The 12,767-nt window shown below is 33.8% G+C and overlaps 1 non-coding gene across 1 annotated transcript; it reads right to left on the minus strand.

The window, feature by feature from the left end:
* Positions 1 to 589: 589 nt before the first annotated feature.
* On the minus strand, positions 590 to 696 carry LOC126675999 (small nucleolar RNA R71). The gene has a single exon (XR_007640177.1). It is a non-coding gene; the product is annotated as a small nucleolar RNA R71 (small nucleolar RNA).
* Between the last annotated feature and the right edge of the window lie 12,071 nt (positions 697 to 12,767).

Raw genomic sequence — 12,767 nt, forward strand, 5'->3', positions numbered from 1 at the left:
TTAGTGTATTTCATGATATCTTGTACTAGTGTATGCATAATACACGTTGCGCAGAAATACCTCTAGAAACGTATCAATCTGATCTCACTACTTTCAAAACAAGTGTCTGAAAATAAGTTTAGAGGAACAACAATATGGACGAATGTGATCATCATTGCATTGATGATGTGGTGAATGATGGAGTGAATATACAAAAAATGCATCCACCACCTCCAGCTCAACCGTCCTTAGCTAAGTACTTTCTGCCAAACATGGACATCACGAGTTATGGCTACTTCGCACCTCCAGTTCATGTGAATAATTTTGAGATTAAGGCAAGAACTATCACTCTTTTGGAGAGTAATTGCTAATTCCATGGCCTACAGAGTGAAGACCCGAACATCCATAAAGCTAGTTTTTTGGAAATCTATTCCACCTTTAAGCTCAATGGTGTGTTAGATGACCAAATCATGCTTCACCTATTCCCTTTCACCTTTAGGGATAAGGCAATAAGTGTGATTTAGTCAGTACCCATTTTATTAGTTATCACTACATGGTGACTGTTGGCTCATGCATTCCTTGTTAAGCACTTCCCAATGGCCAAGACCACAAAGTGATAAAGGAAATCGTTACTTTTTAGCAATATGAAGGGGAGAAACTCTATGAAGCATGTGATAGGTTTAAAGAACTGTAGAAGTGCTTTCCTCACCATAATCTATCCAGGGATTTTTTTGAGTAGACATTCTAAAATGCCTCTTCTATACCTACCAGGGTCACCATTGATGCAGCTATAGGGGGTCTCTGATTAAAAAAATACTTGATTAAGCATATGAGCTGGTGGAAGAGTTGGCTTTGGACAACTGTTCTTGGCCCAACTGAGCGACTTAGAGCTAGTCTAGAGAGGACTGATGGAAATTAAGCATAATTCTTCCATAGACGCTTTGCATGCCCAAATTGACTACTTGACAAAACAATTGGTAAGTGAAAAAGGGAATTTTGTGGCTGCACTTTTGACTAATTGTGAGACCTGTGAAAAATTTAACTATGTATGAGGAGATTTCCGTGCACTTGGTCAGGCTGTGAGCGAGAAGGTGAATTTTTTTGGGGGGTCAGAGGAAAGGCAACGACCCGTTCTCCAACACTTATAATACGGGCTGGCAAAACCACCCAAACATTTTATGGAGAGACAACGGGGGTAATACACATGAAAATGAAGGCTCCACTTGCCACCATTAGGTGTGAGCATAAACCGAACCAAACCGAAAAACTGAACTGATTCGAACAGACCGAAGTAGTATATTTTGGTTATCTGATGAAAATGGTTTGGTTCGGTACGTCATCCTAAATACACTGTACACCCATCACACAACCCTTTGGCAAACTTATAGCCCTATGAATCTAGAATCATTATAAAAAAAAGTCTTGCATCAATACAAGGTTTGTACAAAAACTTATACCAATTTTATTAAACAAGGTTCAAGCTGCAAGACAAACTGAGAAATATAATGTTCTGCTTAAAACGAATGTCTTAGAAACTGAATTAGAAAAATCTTAAACTTAGATAGTTGTAGATAACATCCTCAAGTTTCTTTACCAACAAATAGAACTCAATTTGGAGTTACACATATCAATCTCTTACTAAGGCTGTAATTCATAACAATTATACATCCATTTTCTGTCAAATTGAAATTCGTAATTCCTATCAATTAAAACACTTTGAATCAACTTCGATATATCAACATAGGTCGAAAATGACCTTGGCAGCCCGACCTTGGCCTCGGCACGTCGGGCCTGTGTAATACCCCAAAATATTTAATTGATTTAATTGGACCACGTGTCCAGTTTTGAGTCGCAGAAGTGACGATATCGGAAAGTTTTCCGATAAATAAGTTTTAGCAGGTCGGTTTTAGAAAAGGTTATTATGGAGAAAACTTATATTATATTTTAATTCTAAAGTTAGAATTGGAATTAAATGGGAGAATGGCGAGAAAAGTCCAAAATAAGGTATAGGGACCAAAGTGGTAAATTAGCCACTTTGTGTCGAAAATGGAAATATTGGATTTTGACGGGAAAGTATTAATATCGAGTTTTGTATTATTTATCGGATATAAACAACACGCATAAGTCGTAATAAAAGAGGTTAACGATTTAGCTATGGATTAAATCGTATGATTTAAAAGTTTAAAGGATAAATGATAGTAAGCAAAAAGAACAAGGACCAAACTGGCACTTTAGCCGGATTATATAAGAAATGAGAGTATGAATTGAGAATCAGGAAGCGTTCAGAGAGATTGAGAGATTACCGATCGATTTCCGTCGTTTCGCCGCCGTTTCTCCGTTCGACGTCCGATTCGAGCGATTCAAGCGGCGATTTCTTCCGAACCGAAAGCTCTATCATCTCCGGTCATCAAATTAAGGTAAGAGGTCGGTTTTTGGTATGAAAACGATGGTTTGTTGGCTGTTTTGAATTAGGATTAAGTTTAAGTTGAAATTTGACGTTTTTGGGTTTATTATGGCGTTTTTGAAGAAACCGAGATATGGGTATTGAGTGTGGGTGTGTGAAGCACGTCGTGATTGTGGCGAAACCCCGGAAAATCTGATTTCCGGGGCTGTGCACGTGGTACACGACCGTGTACCACGGGTGCACGAACGTGTACTTGAAGTACACGAACGTGCACCTAGCAAGGTACACGAACGTGTACCTGAAGTACACGAACGTGCACTTTTCCTGGTGCACGAACGTGTACTAAAAGTACACGAACGTGTACTCTTGAGGTGCACGAACGTGCACTTGGTTGCACGATCGTGTACCCACCAAAATGCACACTCGTGCACCCCAACTCGCCCCCACGCGAATACAAGCTGTAATTGACCTAAGTGTTTGACGTTTAGAGTAATTGGATGCTAAAGGACAGATTTCGGACTTGGAAAGTCATTAACCTCGAGATTATCTCGACATTTTTTAAATGAATAATAATAATGGAAAACGTCAAGGACGTTAAGCGATTCTCAATTATGAGAAATAATATTCGCTAAGTCGTTTATACGACTAAAGTTATTGAATACGTAAATAAGTATAAACCGAAACTAAATTCCAAAACTATTAAGTATTATACGTATAAGAATGCAAAAATCACGTCTAACTATTAACGATTTATCAGACGTGTCAGCGAGTAGTGGAGTCAGTAGAAGCGGACTAGCGAGAGCGTACTATCAGATCGATCATATCATTTCTTGGATTGCGGTCACTGTGAGTTGTACTTTTACTTTCATGTATTAAAACTATTTGATATATATATATATATATATATATACTGTTTTCACGCATCGCACTATATATAATTGATTGAAATGTTATATGTTTATTTAATTTCTATATATGAGAACTAGTATGCGATCCGAAGAAACTAGCTACCTATTGGGTGTCAATAGGCTGTGTGATCACCAGTATCGAGTCAGTCTAGTATGTTTGCATTTGAGAAATGATGTGACTCAGCTGGGAGCTGATGATGATTATGAAATTTACGATTGGGTTTATGATTTCGATACGAGTGAGCACTCGGCTACGGTGTAGTCTGGAGTCCCCGTATCTAGTGGCTGGGCCACCAGCGAGTTGGACTCGCGATTGATATTTACGATTGGGTTGAATGATAATGATTATTCGAGAAATGTGTCGCATGCTAGGATATTAGTTTCACACGGATCAAATACATGTTTATATGTTTTATATTAACATTTTCTTGGGATGCGATGCTATGTTTTTATATTAATACTGTTAGTAAATGTCAACTCACTCAGTATTTCCCCAAATACTGACCCCTCACCTTTGATGCCTTTCAGGTGCTTAGCTTGTGGACTTAGCTAGAGGCCAATTTTGAAGTCCAGAAGTCAGCTGTATATGTTAGTTTCTGACTTCTGGAAATGCTGCAGTAGTGGTCCTTCGTCGATAGTATAGTAGTCTAGACAGCAGTTCATTTTGATTGTATATATTAACTGCTGTTATTGTCTTATATGCATTTTGATAGGTTATGTGTTTAGTATATGATCCACGGCCCCAGATGCCGGTGAGATGTTTGAAACACTAACTGATGTATATAGTACCGCGAGGCCAGTTCGTACAGAGTACGGTAACTAGAGCCCGCGAGGTTTTGAAACAGTTAGTGTATGTGATTGATTATATGATATATATATATATATATATATATATATATATATATATATATAAATGTGTTGCTTCCGTTTTTTAATATTAAAAGTTTAATGTATTCATTTATTGATTGCGAAAAAGTAATTGTGATTTTAGGCTTGCTACGGGTTCCGGAGCTACCACTCCCGTTCCCTAGCGCCGGTTGCGGCTCAATATTTTGGGTCGTGACAGCCTGTCCTTGGCTTGCCGTGCCTAGGCTCCTCGCGTCGCGATAAGCACCGTCGCGTCCCGACGTAAAGCCTCGCGTCGCGCCCAAGGCGCGATGTGCGAGCAAGGGCAGTAGCCCTAATGGCTGCAAACATCCATTAAACATCCCTTCTGTCATGCTTCTGACACATACAAACGTACCCAACATCGCCATAACACTCATAAACATTAAGAACACGTAATCAATGCTTAAGACGAATCAATAACATGAAATCTATACTATTTTCCCAAAACCCTAGCTTTTTCTTAACCAAAACTCAACAATTATACTCAACCGAATAACAAAACTTCTAGCTTACCTTGATTCCTACGATGAACTACGAGAATCTAGTAACGAGAATCGTCAAAAAACGGTTAAGAATCGCGAATCGTAGCTCAGAAAGATGAAGAACGATGAAAATGGTAAAGGAAATGAGTTTTGCTATGGTTTCTTTGTTTTTGATTTCTATAACTTCATCTTGCTAATGAAGTACTTCATTAATATGGCTTGGTCAATATACCACTTTGATCCCTCACTTAAACCAAAGAATTTTTAATTCTTTATAAATCTTGTCTCCGTTATAATGGTTAAAAGTATAACCAAATCTTTCACCTTTACCTATTAATTTATTTATTCTTCTCGCTTTTGTTTTTATTCATATGTAATTTAATTAATTATCACTTTAATCCTCCACTTTTTTTACTTTTACTCTTTTTTTTTAACTTTTCTTTTATCCAATTTAATCACTTTAACTCTGATATTTACGTATTATTTATAACCAAATAAAAATACGACTCCATAATATATTATTTCTCACCGAAAAAATTTTATCTATCCATCTCGATTATTATATTAATAATTAATAATACAAGACTTTAAACTTCAATTTATACTGTTCTCTTAAACTTTCCCTTAGCCCCGATTTCACTTATTTTATTGAATTCTAATATCCAAATTTTCTTATTAGAATTTCAAAACCAACCTACTCGGATCTTATTTTTATAAATTAGGACATGTGGCACGATCTAATACCTTAACAAACTACGGGGTATTACATTCTTTCCCCCTTATAAAAATTTGTGCTCGAATTTTCATAATTACAGTAATACTCTTATCCATCAAGTACTCTCCTTAATACTCAATTCATAATTAGTATGAATCGATTCTCTTTCTTCGATCTTCTGATGTAATATATTACTTACACACAGGGTTCATATCCCATGATGTAACTATCTTCTATGTTCTATTTCCTCATATTGGCGCTATAACTTTACATGTTTGAAAAGTAGCGTCATTGTCATTGTATTCAACATCAATACAAGACTTCTCTAGAGATTCTACTATTGAAATCTTGAAACTTTTCATATCACATTACACTACTCGTCGTTCTATATACGCATCCTTATTTAGGCCTAACAAGGTGGTTCTCCTTGTCCTATGCCTTTATTTATAGAGTCATTGTCTAAGCTTACTTACGTTTGAAACTCATCCGTTTAAAATCATGTTCCTTATATATCAAATCATGTCATAATTGTGCACTGGTGTGATGTCTTCTCTCATTATAAGAGTTGCAATGGCATCCCTCTTTTTCAATCCATACATATTGTCACGACCCAAAATTATGAGTCGCAACCGGCGCTAGGGAATGGGAGTGGTAGCTCCAAAATCCGTAGCAAGCCTGAAAATACATACTAATTTTACGCAAATTAAATTATATCTCGTATATCATAATAATATCAAAATATACATGACCCCTGTTTGAAATACACATCAGAGTTAAAGCGCTTCGCAAATAGAGTCTGACTATTCTAAACTACTGCGGACTTGCTAGAATGAGAGCCTAGTCTCATGACTCGTACTACTTCCGAGAATTAAAAACTTCGGAAGCTTCGTTCTCCACATCATACCTAACTCAACTTGTAAAAATTGGAGTAACAACGGGGTCAGTATAAAACTGAGTGAATACATTTAATTACAAGCAATATTACATAAAGAGTGAAAACATTTGAAACTTCTTTGTGTAGAAAATATTCTTTTTGGATCATACTCCATACGATCTTACTACCAAACATACTTAGTATGTTCATTCCTACTTTCATAGGTCATGTACGTATCATAAACTAAGCGTTTATGTTATAGACGTACTTGATATCCTTGCCTCATTCTTATATCTCATGTACGTTTATATTACGTACATACTTGACATGTTTTGTTTACTGTTATAATTTTGATTGTCTTTATTCTTCTCATTAAGATTCTCTAACTTCATCTTTCTGACATTGATAGTAAAGCCAACCGATGTGTTTCACCTGTCTGACATCGATAGCAAAGCCAACCGATGTGTTACGCATATCTGACATCGATAGCAAAGCCAACCGATGTGTTTTTAATCACCTGACATCGATAGCCATGCCAACCGATGTGTCTTATATCATATCTTAATTATTATTCTTATCTCACATTGATTCTCGATATATTATGCTTGATTTTATCTTCATATGAGTCCCGAGGACTATTATCGAGAATAGGTAAGATACAAGTCTCGGGATACCTCTACCAAGATCAACCTTATATCTCAGTTCTTATATTTGGTTGTACCATCGTACAATTCTCGTTTTACGTTTATTATTTAATTCTATATTTTCCGTTCTATTGTATTGATCCTTTATGGACCATGACATGCACATTACAATCTACAATCATACATCTATAACACACACACACACGTATGGGTATTTGTTATAATTAAAAGTATGTATGGGAACGTACTATGTTTCTTATAAACATATGAATAATAGTACATATAGGAATGTACTATACTTTTCTCGTGCATATTTGGTTCGATACTCGTGTATTATTCGATATTTGATTATGATTTATATTGCTTATCCCTTTTCCAGTATTTAAGCATATATGTTCTTTTCATCTATTTATATTTTTTTATAACACAGTACGGAAAGTAATCATTTTCAAAGCATACATACATATACTTTTTCAAACATATTATTAAACATATAAATATTCATATAGTCGTCCGTATATGAAAATACGCGACTGTATGAATATTAACGAGTAATTAAAATGTACTCACAGAAAACGCTTATCCAAAAACACTTCAGGGCTTAGAACCGTCAAGCTCCCCGAGCTCTTTGTCCAGCTGCCTCTTGCCTCGCCGGATCTAAAACAATTTCAAAACATCTGACCCATATCAGAATCCTATTCTAGGATTAATTCTAGACTCGAGACACGACATGCCACACTCTTTAACCGTCGTGCTTCTCACGTATTTATCCCGATAAACGATATCTAATTCGTTTACGGATCTAATATCATTTCTAAGTTATCTCACGTTTAACCTCATTAGGTTAACAATTCAATCAATCGATAATCGATCGATTTTAATCTCGATATGTGAATACAAAACGGGTCGCAAAACGGAGCAAACGGGGAAACGTTTAGGTGCACGCTCTAGGTGCACGGTCGTGCACCACATATGGGTGCGCGTTCGTGCACCATTGATGGTGCACGTTCGTGCACCTTATGTGCACGTTCGTGCTTCTTATGTGCACGATCATGCACTCTCGTGCACGACCCAGAATGGTTTTCTGGGGCGTTCCGACGTGCTACTAGTGTAAAAACGCTCCAAACTCATCCAAAACGCTTATTCTAAGCTCAAAACGCTATAAACCAATCCTATAATCGATAAAACGATAAAATAGTTTCGTGACCTAAAACTTTAACTCGATATATAATGAAATTCATCCATCTAAGTGATAAAACGTCAAGCTTACTGTGATTCGCCACTGAAATACGATCGTTTCCAGCTATCGAACGTCGGAAACGGACGAGAAACGAAGATCGAGCGACGGATCGTAAGTTATCGTCGAAGGATAAGAAAATGATCTGATAAGTTTTAAATTTCTGGATTCTTCATTCTTCATCTGAAGGTTTCTTATATATAATGGCCAATTGACACTTTGGTCCTTCATTTCTTTAACTTAAACCATTTCTCTTTTAAACTTATCCTTTTAACCAAATAGTTAATTTCTCATTTTAACTCAATTACTTACGTATTATTTATATCCAAATAATAATACTAACCCAAAATTATCATATTCCGTGAAAAATCTTTTAATTGTTATTCTCGAGGCTTAATTGGCTAATTTGCACTTTGGTCCTTAAACTTCTCAAACTTTGCAATTTAGCCCAAAACGTATTCGCGTCCAAATTTTAAAAGGTCTCTGATTGACTCGAGACTTTTATCACAGATACTATAAAATACTTTGCGGACCTTGGCGAAATGTTTCCCATTACGGGATTTATATTCTACTTTATTTTAATTTCCGAAATTATTTCCTTAAATCTCGTTAATTAGCTTAATAAAATTATTCCAATTTCCCTGTATAATTAAATTAAATTCTTCTTAACTTAATTTATCGGAATTCCGGACACGTGGCACGACTTAATTATTTGGGGTATTACACATATACAATGTATGTTATAATAGTTAATGTAATATAAATATAGTGATGCAATTCTATTCGTGCCAATACAATGTCTTTATGATTCATGTCCGGGCACAATTATGTCTTTTTAAAACATCTCATTTTATCTGATACATTTCTTTTCACAAAACGGGATTTACAAGTATTTCAACTATTCACATAAATTTTAACAAGTATTTCAACTATTATTAGTATTAATGTACCTGATACTTGATTTGCATATCTGTCTCTTCTAAATTTATTTGTAGTTACTCTGCTAGTAATTCTTCAAGATTATGCATGCTACAATCTTTTTGAATCAGAACTTGAATGACCCTATGGGGTATGGCAAACTGGATTTTGAGTTGTGAATCGGAAGATTAAAATTCTTTAATGAGGAAGAAAGAATTTAAAAGAGGTTAAGAGTTTAGAGGATTGACACAGGAGATTTAAAGTGGTTCGGATCACAAATCGATCCTACTCCACTACTCAATCAAGGATTGAGATTTAGAATCCACTGAAAGGAATTCACAAAAAGTTTTCTAAGCTAAATCCAAACTTAGTGCTTTATAGCTAAGCACCAACTATGAGATTTTTCAAAGCTAATCTCTAACTTATAAGGGTTGAGTTTTCTCAAAACTAAACTCTAACTCACACTTGATTTTCTAAGACTAATCAAGAATCCACAATGATTTATGAGTTTACAAGCTTACTCCAAAACTACAACAAATCAAATGTAATTTAAAGTTGGGTGTTTGTTGTTTCAAGGTTTGGAAATCATTAACCTTGAAATATTGCAAATTGGTTTATATTTATACCCAACGCAATCAATCACAAAAGCATAAACAAACAAAAATACTTTTGCTGAATTTGTGCCTGTCGCGCCTGTGATTCTTCATGTCGCGCCCGCGATACATGCCAGGTCAGCAGATCTTCAACGACTCTTGACACATGGACTGACTGGAGCATCTCAAATATATTCGTTGGTCAGCCAATGGCCACAAGAGTCGCGCCCGCGATCTTCTTGTCGCGCCCACGACACATGAATCTCGCCCGTGATGCAGAAGGTGCAGCGCCCAGACAGCTTGAGATTGAAAAACTTGATTCTTACTAGAAGGCTCCGAATCGACTTCTGATTGTTCCTATGAGGTCCTATACACAATAAACAAGATTAGAACACTCATAGTTGTTTGTCAAAGTCAAAACAAAGGAGTTTGAGAGGATAAGGGTCCAACAGAACTCCTTTAAAAGCAAAATTTGTGTATTGGAGCTTATCATTGCAAGTACCATTGTACTGAACAAAAATTGTAATGCTATCTATTCCTGATTCAAAATCAACATTTAAAATAAAATCAATATTGTTTCAGGTTTATATTTATATCTTTAAATTTTATATTTGAATTAGTAATGACAAATTTTGTTAATTAATCTAATTAAATTATAAATCTAACAAAATTAAACTCAACAAGAAAAAAATTAAATCTGAATTTGAATTATCTTAATTGTCTTGTTTCAGATGAAGATCTAGGTTTCGCTCATTTGTAATTTAAAAATGAAAAAAGTGATTTGATGTACACAGCTGATTAAGTTGAAGAAAAGCAGTCCGTAATCATGAGCTGAGGGAGAGAAACGACGATCTGTTGGACAAGTTTATTAGTTAACATCTGAGCTGAGAGAAAAAGAATGGTGAATGAAGAGAGAGAAATATAAGCTCAGATGAAGAGAGAGAAATATGAGCTGAGAGGAAGAGAATTGAATGACGAGGAGAGAGAAAATATTGAAATTATTTTGTTTGTGTTATTAGAGTTGAATATAAAGGATCCGTATAAATTAAAATTGGTTTCGCGCACGGTATTTTAGAAAAGAGAAACTATGACCCGTATAAAAATAAACAATTATCAATATTGGTTAACTGTATAAAAAGCCAAAACCATTGCGGGGATGAAGTTAATTTTAACTAACACTTTCAAAAAAAAAATTATATTTATCCAATTTGATATCTATCGTGTTAATTATAGCTAAAAAATCAAATATTACCACATGTCAGTTATATTATAAATGACTCATTATGTTTCAATTAAAAATAGAAGTAATATTATAAAAATTCACCAACTTTACACATTTTTTCAATTTAATTACGTTCTTTAAAACTTCTCATTAAAATACACCAACTTTTATTCTTTTTTCCCAAATTCATACACGGTGCTGACGTGACACTCATTCGTTTATACAATTTGCTGAGGTATAAGTTATTTTTAATCAATGAATGAGTGGCACGTCAGCACCATGTATAAATTTGAAAAAGAAATGATAGTTGGTATATTTTTATGAAACGTTTTAAAAAAACGTGATTAAATTAAAAAAATGTGTAAAGTTGATAAATTTTTATGATTTAATATATCGACATATCACTTAATATTTTTTATCATTTAATATTGAGTGCATGAAAAAAGTTTAGTTTGATGCGATTTATCTTTGAAGGTCAAGAGTAAAAGATGATCCAGTCCGACTTAAGTGACATGTCAGTATATTTAATTGAAAAATGTTGAAACATGTCATACATGGTTGACATGTGGCAAAATTTTAAATTATTTATAAAAATAACTATAATCGACACATTTAGATCGTTTATATTCACCAATAGCTCGTATATGAGTTTGTTTAATTGTTCGTGATCGAGTTCATATATAAGTTCGATTAAGAGTTCGTGAACTGACTCGGATATGAGCTCGAAGATTTTACATACCAAGTCGTATAGGAGCTCGAAGATTTTACATACCAACTCGTATAGGAGCTAAGAGTTCGCAAACTAACTCGTAATTAAATTAATCATATTCTTTTAATTTAGTAAAACTGCTAGTTTTGATAAAAGAAAAGGCTTGTGTTCATTTGTTTAGCTATTTAGTGAGTCGAGCTCGTGTTCGTTCATTTACCTGCAAAACGAATGGACACGAGTTAGACATGAATCAAATATGAATATTATAAATTTTAAATGAGTCTAATATGAGCACTTTATTTATGACGAATCAAACATGAACATCTCAAAACTGAGCTCTGATCCATTCATTTGTAGCCTTACATGTAGACATTTGTAAATATTTTGCACGTAGATCAAAACCTCTTCAGCCTATTGCTATTTTTATATGAATTTTGCAAACTAAACCAACAATTTAATTTTTGCTTATTTTTTGCTAATTTTAAAAATTGACTATAAATTTAGTTTAATTTTAAATATTATTTGTTTAATATCTGACATGATATATTAAAATATTTATTTTTAAAAATTATGTGTAAAGTTACAAACATAACTAAAAAAATGAAACCACATATAAAACTTATCTAAATTCATAATTGAAAATACTAAAAATACAAGTCAAATTGAACAATTAATGAAATTGAGTTAAGTATTAGTTTTAAATTAGAATAATTTTTTGATTTTAAAATTTAAAATAAATTTTCTAAAAGATGAAAAATATTTCGATTTTTGGACCATTAGACCCTACTCGTATATTTTAAAGGAATTTAGATTTTTATTTTGTTGAGATTTTTGTGAATTTAGATGTTTATTTTGTTGGATTATTTTGTTGAATTTATAGACAATTTTGAAATTATAGACAAGTTTGAATAATATTGAAAATTTAATAGGATTAACCGTAAAAATAAAAAGAAAGATTTACACTCTATACCACAATAAGGTAAAATATTTACAAACATATTATCTTACCTTTTTTTATAAAAATGTTTTTTATATTTCTAAAAATATTATCTTATCTCTTTTATTAATAAAAAAACTATTTTCTTTTTTTTCTTTTTCTCCACCCAAACCCTAATTTTATTTTCTCTCTTCCTCCATTAACATTATAACCAAATTTCATCTTCAAACCATACCATAACAATTCTTCTTCTGTCA

The sequence above is a fragment of the Mercurialis annua genome, linkage group LG3 (genome assembly GCF_937616625.2).
Source record: "Mercurialis annua linkage group LG3, ddMerAnnu1.2, whole genome shotgun sequence".
In the NCBI taxonomy this organism is placed as follows: domain Eukaryota; kingdom Viridiplantae; phylum Streptophyta; class Magnoliopsida; order Malpighiales; family Euphorbiaceae; genus Mercurialis; species Mercurialis annua.